Here is an 8851-nt window from a genome sequence, read left to right as displayed (position 1 = left end):
AAGATAGAGACGCTAATCCGTTCAGTGGAGCGCTAGTGCGGCCCAGGACATCTGAGGCCATAACAAACCTGTTATTGCTCGATCTCGCAATTGATCGGGCAAGGTAAGGGGTTATTAAAGCCTCTTGGGTACTGCGGAGGCCTACTCCTGACTGCTCCTGGTGCAATGTATGGGGTAATTAAACACTCTTGGGTAGTGTTATTGTTAAATTTACTGGTAATTTTATCAGTAATAAATTTGAATTTTGCAGAATGCTAACCGTTACACAACGGAACGCTTGTTGCGTGTGATTTTTTAATGAAAAAAAAAAATAGTCCTTCAGGCAATAAATGGGTTCCTGATGCCGCAGAGGTGGGGCCTGGATCTGGGAATTTAAAATTTTTGGATTGCGGGTGCTACAAAAAAAGATGGACACACCGTAATCCGTTCAGTGGAGAACGCCTGAGGGCATAACACTCCTGTTATTGCTCGATCTCAGGAGAAGGGGGTTCATCATCGGGAGAAGAGAGTTGCAGGTTGCCCTTGAGTCAGCAAGGCAGTAGCACTGTTGGCAGTCAGCGTGGTGTGGCAGTAGTGGAAATTCTGGAGCCAAACGTGCCCGGGGGAGACCACCTGCTTCGCGGCAGCTTACCTTTTAGGGAGTTAGCGGGTTACCAGCACCGGTCGATGAAAGATAGATACACGCTAATCCGTTCAGTGGAGCGTGCCTGCGGCCCCGGAAATAAGAGGGCATAACACACCTGGTATTGCTCGATCTCGCAATTGATCGTGCAAAGGTAGGGGGTTATTAAAGCCTCTTGGGTACTGCTGAGGCCTACTCTTGACTGCTCCTGGTGCAATGTATGGGGTAATTAAACACCCTTGGGTCGTTACACAACGGAACGCTTGTTGCATGTGATTTTTTAATGAAAAAAATATATAAAAATACGGACAGGGATTAACTCTGCTTCATCATTTTGGGCGAACAAAGTCCTTTGGTGATCTGATCTTTTGGAGACAGATGCGCTTACACACATATTGAATTAGTTTTTGTAAAAAAATTTCAAACATTGTGTGGTTTATTATTTTTGAGAAGAATGTCTTTGGGTGGTCCACCGTCCTGCATTATAGAGTCTTGTGAACTGTTGGATATGCGCTTGTTCTTACACAAAGGTATTTCTTTAAAAAATTTCTAAAATGTTGTTGTTTTTTGGAGGGGATTGTGAAGCCCGGGTGTGTACTGGTGCATCAGCCAACTCCAGGCTGTGTCCTTCAGGGAATATATGGGTTCCTGATGCCGCAGAGGTGGGGCCTGGGTCTTGAAATTTCTAATTTTTGGATAGCGGGTACTACCAATGAGAAATCTTTGACAAAAATGTCATATATATTGTGTTGTTTTTTTGGGGGGGGATTGTGAAGCCCTGGTGTGTACTCTTGCATCAGCCAACTCCAGGCTGTGTCATGCAGGCAATATATGGGTTACTGATGCCACAGGGGTGGGGCCTGGTTCTGGAAATTTCAAATTTTTGGATAGCGGGTGCTACCAATGAGAAATCTTTGACAAAAATTTCTCAATGTGTTGATTTTGGAGGGGGGATTGTGAAGTCCTGGTGTGTACTGGTGCGTCAGCCAACTCCAGTCTGTGTCCTACAGGCAATATATGGGTTACTGATGCCGCAGAGGTTGGGCCTGGGTCTGGAAATTTCTAATTTTTGGATAGCGGGTGCTACCAATGAGAAATCTTTGTCAAAAATGTCATATTGTGTTGTTTTTTTGGGGGGGATTGTGAAGCCCTGATGTGTAGTGTACAAGTGCATCAGCCAACTCCACGCTGTGCCATTCAGCCACTAAATGGTCTCTTCTTGCCACGCTATGTCCATGCTATGTCATTCAGTCACTATATGGTCTCCTGACACTGATGCCACCACCAGGCTCTGTCATTGTGCTGCTGTGCGGTAGTGATTCTAAGAGCGATGCCGGTAATCTGCATGCTATTCTGAATAACAGTATTATTTCACTACCCCAGCACACTCCATATGCGTTTTAGGACACAGCAAAGTGTTCTATACCCCTATAGAGGTTGTATGTAGGCTAGAAATAGCCTTTTTTAACATTGATTCGCCGGGAATAAATTCGGATCAAAAATAACTTTTTGGGAAAATTCGGCGAATCGGCCGAATCAAATTTTGAAAAGTTCGCTCATCTATAATCAACACCTTCACCACCATCTGACACCTCAAGAAAGGAAGCAGCAGCGGTTACAACATTATCATCACACCGTACATCCATGTGTGTAATGCTGCCTGACTGTGACATATCCCTGTTAACTACATCCTCTGGCAATAATGGTTGCGCATCACTCATGTCTTCAAACTGATGTGTAAATAACTCCTCTGACGGATCAAGTAAAGCTGCTGTGGTGCTAGTGTTGGTGGTGGCGGTATGCGGGTAAGTGGTAGCATGAGAGGTGCCCGAAGCTAAGCTAGAGGAGGAGAAGGACGGTGCGTCAATGTTCCGAGTGGAAGCTTTAGTAGTAGATTGGGTGTCTTGCGATAGCCAGTCAACTAAGTCCTCAGAACTTTGGGGGTTCAGGGTACGTGGCCTGTGAACACTGGCCATTCTAGGGCCAAAGGGAATCCCAGCACCACGATGGCCCCTGCGGGGTGGCCTTCCTCTGCCTGTCATTTTTTAATTTGCACAACTGTCACACCTAATGTGATTTGCACTAGGGTGACGCAATTTGCCCTGCAGGCAGGAAAAATGGCAACTGTGACGTGAACTAACAGTAACAACTGATTTTATTTTACAGCCAAAAAAGGTATTTTTTTTAAATTTGCACAACTGTCACACCTAATTTGATTTACACTAGTGTGACAATGAGCAAAGACACTTCCCCTTTTATGCAGTGGTCCCCAACCAGGGTGCCTCCAGCTGTTGCAAAACACACGGACTGATATATTTCAGCCCATTGAATACTGTAGTAGTTAGTTGCTTTAAAGAAAAAAAGCTTGCCAGCGGAGTTCCCCTTTTAAGCAGTGGTCCCCAACCAGGGTGCCTACAGCTGTTGCAAAACACACGGACTGATATCTTTCAGCCCTTTGAATACTGTAGTAGTTAGTTGCTTTAAGGAACTTAAGTTTGATTCTGGAGTACCCCTTTTAACCAGCGGTTCCCTCCCCACCAGGGTGCCTCCAGCTGTTGCAAGACTAACGGATTGATATCTTTAAGCCCTTTGAATACTGTAGTAGATAGTTGCTTGAAGGAACTTAAGTTTGATTCTGGAGTACCCCTTTTAACCAGCGGTTCCCTCCCAACCAGGACTGATATCTTTCAGCCCTAAAAAGGGCTTTTTTGGGTGCTGTCCTTAAAGCAGATGTTACACTAGTGCTTTAGGAGTAAACTGGACCCTGAATACACCACCTAGCAGCAACCTAGCTATCGCTTTCCCTATACTGCAGGAGCAGCTTCTCTAACCCTCCACTTCTCTAACCCTAAGCCTGCAGCATGCTGAATGAGGCTAAAATGGCGCCCGTGCAAGAGGTAGGAGGGTCTGGAAGGGAGGGACTGCTGCCGATTGGCTGTAATGTGTCTGCTGACTCTGACTCACAGGGTCAAAGTTTACTGCAATGTTAAAGTACAGGGGGCGGATCGAACTTCACATATGTTTGCCCAGCGATGCGAATATGTGAAATTCGCTGGGAACTGTTCGCCGGCAAACAATTCGCAACATCTCTATTTGTGAGTAGACTGTATTCACTAAAGCACATAGTTTTTAGTCGGTCATCTTAAGTATAAACTGACCAATTGGTTTTGGGCAGCTATATTGGTTATCTCTGAGACACATGGCCTGCAGATATTCACTAAACAGTTACTGTACAACCTTCTGAGCCAAATCTAATTCTACCCTAAGCCACGAACTACCACACCTATGTATCCCTCTTCTCAGAAGATGAATTCCTTCATTCTGGTGGGATACCAAGGAACTAAGTGTGTAGCTATACATTATACGCTCTATTCCAAGGCATCAGCTTCTTAAAGCTCAGTCCCATACTGCAAAGGTTGATCACCATGGTCTTCCATGTCATCATCATCACTAGAGATGAGCAAACTTTTCAAAAATTCGATTCGGCAGAATTTTTCAAAAAAGTTTGTTTTGATCCAATTTTTTTGTGGCGAATCTATATTAAAAAAGGCTATATCTAGCCTACAGCCTACAAAATTTTACATTTTTAGAAAGGATAAAAGCATAAAATACCCCCCAAAATTTGTAACACAATTTCTCCCGAGTACGGCAATACCCCATATGTGACCCTAAACTGTTGCCTTGAAATACGACAGGGCTTCAAAGTGAGAGCGCCATGCGCATTTGAGGCCTAAATTAGGGACTTGCATAGGGGTGGACATAGGGGAATTCTATGCCAGTGATTCCCAAATAGGGTGCCTCCAGCTGTTGTAAAACTCCCAGCATGCCTGGACAGTCATTGGCTGTCTGGTAATACAGGGAGTAGTTGTTTTGCAATAGCTGGAGGCTCCGTTTTGGAAACAGTGGCGTACCAGACGTTATTCATTTTTATTTGGGAGGGGGGCTGTGTAGGGGTATGTGTATATGTAGTGTTTTTTACTTTTTATTTTATTTTGTCTTAGTGTAGTGTTTTTAGGGTACAGTCGCACGGACGGGGGTTCACAGTAGTTTCTCGCTGACAGTTTGAGTTGCGGCAGAAAATTTGCCGCAGCTAGAACTTGCAGCCAGATACTTACTGTAAACCTCCGCCCATGTGAGTGTACCCTCTACATTCGCATTGGGGGGGGGGGGGGAGGGGACATCCAGCTGTTGCAAAACTACAACTCCCAGCATGTGCTGACAGACTGTACATGCTGAGAGTTTTAGTTTTGCAACAGCTGTAGGCACAATAATTATGTATCACTGAGTTTGTGACCTAACTCAGTGTTTCACAACCAGTGTGCCTCCAGCTGTTGCAAAACTACAGCTCCAAGCATGTACGGTCTATCAGTGCATTCTCGGAGTTGTAGTTTTGCAACAGCTGGAGGCACTCTGGTTGTGAAACACAGAGTTTGGTAACAAACTCAGTGTTTTGCAACCAGTGTGCCTTCAGCTGTTGCAAAAGCTACAACCCTCAGCATGTATGGACAGTGGAAGGGCATGCTGGGACTAGTAGTTATGCAACAGCTGGAGGCATACGACTTTGGCTGGGGATACTGGGGATTGTAGTTATGCAACAGCTGGAGACACACTGGTTTGCTACTTAACTCAGTGTTTCACAACCAGTGTGCCTTCAGCTGTTGCAAAACTACAACTCTCAGCAGTCACCGACAGCCAACGGGCATGCTGGGAGTTGTAGTTATGCAACCAGCAGATGCACCACTACAACTCCCAGCATGCACTTTGGCTGTTTGTGCAAGCTGGCAGTTGTAGTTATACAACAGCTGAAGGTACACTTTTCCACAGAAAAAATGTGCCTCCAGCTGTTGCAAAACTATAAGTCCCCGCATGTCTATAAGGGAATGCTGGGGAATGCTGATGGTCTGCTTCCTGCTGTTGCATAACTACAGCTCCCAGCATGCCCCTTTTGCATGCTGGGAGCTGTTGCTAAGCAACAGCAGGAGGCAATCACTCACCTCCTACTGCTGCAAGCCGCCGCTTCATGTCAGTCCCTCAACAGGGACGCCGGGGATCGGGGTCCCCAGCTGCTGGGGTCCACTTCCCGCTATCGTCCTCCGGAACAGGGGTGGAGCGGGTTACAGAAGTGACACCTGCAGCAGGTGCTCTGATTGGTCGGCCGGTAAACCGGCCGACGAATCAGGGAGATCATGAGGTGGCACCAGTGCCACCTCACCCCTGCAGGCTATGGCTGTTCGGGGCCGTCAGAGACCCGATTGACCCGGAATCCGCTGCAGATCACTGGGCTAAATTGTCCAGCGATCTGCGGCCATGGCCGACATGGGGGGTCATAATGACCACCCTGGGCGATATGCCGCAATGGCATCCGACTCCGGTAAGCATCGGCCAACTGACTTCGTAGGATCTCTCTATAGTAGGTCAGTTTGTCCTCCCTCTCAGTGGGTGTAAAAAGGACCCCATTCTGGGACGGCAGCGAGGGTCCAATAAGGTGGACATCCAGAAGTCTTCCCGCTGACGAATTTTAACAATTCGGGAGGTCACTATGCAAGCAACTGAACATGCATCGTGCCATTTGCACCAGTGACTCGGAGGGACTACCTGCCTCCATCTCCACTGCATACTGCCACGATGTGTCTGGGTCCTCTGTTTCGCCTTCCTCATAACCCTCCAGCTCCTCTGGCTGCTCCTGCTCCTCCTCTTCTGTCCGAAGACTAGAAACACCGGCCATCTCATCCGACCTAAACTGTGCTCCGTTCTGCCCCTCATCCTCCTCCTCCAGTTCAGCCCCCACAGGGCTCATGTAGCCTTGAGATGTAGGCTCAACGTCTCCATTGCCGTGACCAGCCATCTTTTCAATCATTTGTTGTAGGAAATGTAGGAGTGGAATTACGTTGTTCATGGCGTAATCCAGGTGACTTACAAATAATGTGGCTTCCTCAAAGGGCCTCAGCAAACGGAAGGTGTCACATATGAGCTGCCACTGGTTCACATTGAAGTTACACAGGGGAGTACTCCTATCTGCTTGGATCATCAACAAATCAATGATGGCTTTTCTTTGTTTGTATAGTCTGTCCAACATATGGAGGGTGGAATTCCAACGTGTGGCAACGTCACAAATAAGACTATGTTGTGGGATACTGTTCTGACGCTGCAACTCAAGGAAGGTGTGCTTGGCGGTGTACAAGTGGCTGAAGTGCATGAACAGTTTCCTTGCCATTTTCAGGATGTTTTGCAAATGGGGTGAAGACTTGAGGAAGTGCTTGACAACCAGATTCAACACAGGTGGGGCGCATGTTTCACACTTCCTTGTCGCAGCGTGGACACTATGTTCTTCCCATTTTCGGTCACCATGGCTCCCATTTCCAGATTTTGTGGAGTAAGCCATACTCGGATTTCTTTACGAAGGAACTTTAGGAGTTCCTCGCCTGTGTTATTCCGTTCGCCAAGGCAAACCATGTGAAGAACAGCTTGACATCACCGTGCTCTACACACATGGTAAGATGAAGGGCCATCGAGATTTGGAAGTGCAGTGGAGGCTGAGGACACGGTGGTGGATGAGGAGGCGGCGTCGCACACTGTAACAGGACCAACGGCCTGAGAGCGAGAGCATGGAGGAGGAAGCGGTCTGACCTGTCCAAGTTGCTGTTGTGGCTGTGCAGGAACCACATTTACCCAGTGGACCGTAAAAGACAAGTATTGTCCCTGCCCGTAGTTACAGCTCCACATGTCGGCGCTGCCGTGCACTTTTGAACACACCGACAGGCTCAAGGACTGGCCCACCTTTTCTTGTACAAACTTATGTAGGGCTGGTACTGCCTTCTTCGCAAAGAAATGACGGCTTGGGACTCTCCACCTCGGCTAGGCACAAGCCATCAATTCTCTGAAAGGTGCAGAGTCCACCACTTGAAAAGGGAGGGACTGCAGCACCAGCAACTTGGACAGGAGCACATTCAACTTCTGCGCCGTTGGATGAGTGGGCGCATACTGTTGTCTCTTGGACATGGCTTCCCCGATGGATTGTTGGCGGAATGGCTGACAAAAAGCGGGAGAAGCAGGAGCGACAGAAGGAGGGATTGACACACAGCTCCCTTCGGCTGAAGTGGTGGAGCCTTGGCTGGATGAAGGAGGGAGCGGATGGCCACTGGGTAATGCAGCAGGCTGGACCACTACATCGGAGCCACGGTTCTCCCAGGCCGCTTTATGGTGGCGAAGCATGTGTTGATGTTGGGCCGTGATGCTGACATTGGGACCCTGGCCATGCTTCACCTTCTGCCAACATATCTTGCATGTGGCTACGTGAACCTCCTCCGGATGCCTTATGAAAAACTGCCACACCACAGAATAGCTGATTTTCCCACCTGCAGTCCGCACTAATTGACTGCGACTGGTGCCGTCTCCAGGAACCCCTGTTCCACTACCTTCCGGAAAGGTAGGCTGCCGCGAAGCAGGTGGTCTCCCCCGGGCACGTTTGGCTCCAGAATTTCCACTTCTGCCACCACAATGACTGCCAACCGTGCTACCGCCTTGCTGCATCAAGGGCAACCTGCAACTCTCTTCTCCTGATGATGATGATGAAGCCCCATCTGCACCCGGCTCCCAATTGAGATCGGCTTCATCATCATCAACAGGTGTGTCAGTGGCGGATGCAGGGGAGGGGGGGCAACGGGGCAATTGCCCCCCCCCCCCCCCGAGATTGCTGCCCCCCCCCCCGCTCCCTAGCATGGTGGAGCCGAAGTGGTAAGCTCCGGATCCACCATTCACTAACCTTACACACACGCTGTGCGTACACAGCGTGTGAGCTGCGGGGACGCGATCCACTAAAGGCCGGCGCGATGACGTCACATCATCGCGCCGGCGCCTGGAGGACCCATCCCCACGGCCTGCATACTGGAAGTAAAGGTATGCTCAGGGATTAGGGAAACAGGATATGCGCCATTGTTAGGAGGGGGGTCAGAGAAAAGGGAATATTTCATGAGGGTCTGCAGGGCAAAGCATAGGGGGCATTATATGTGAAGAGCACATGACAGGGGGGCCCCCTGTCCTGTGCCCTTCACATATAATGTCCCCTGTGCTGTGCCCCTCACATAATGCCCCCTGTGCTGTGCCACACATATAAATTATATTTGTGGGGCACACAGCACAGGGGTCATTATATGTGTGGGGCACAGCACAGCGGGGCATTATATGATATAATGCCCCCCTGTCCTGTGTCCCTCACATATAATGCCCCCT

The sequence above is a fragment of the Hyla sarda genome, chromosome 7 (assembly GCF_029499605.1).
Source record: "Hyla sarda isolate aHylSar1 chromosome 7, aHylSar1.hap1, whole genome shotgun sequence".
NCBI lineage: Eukaryota > Metazoa > Chordata > Amphibia > Anura > Hylidae > Hyla > Hyla sarda.
Note: the sequence above shows the minus strand (reverse complement) of the source record.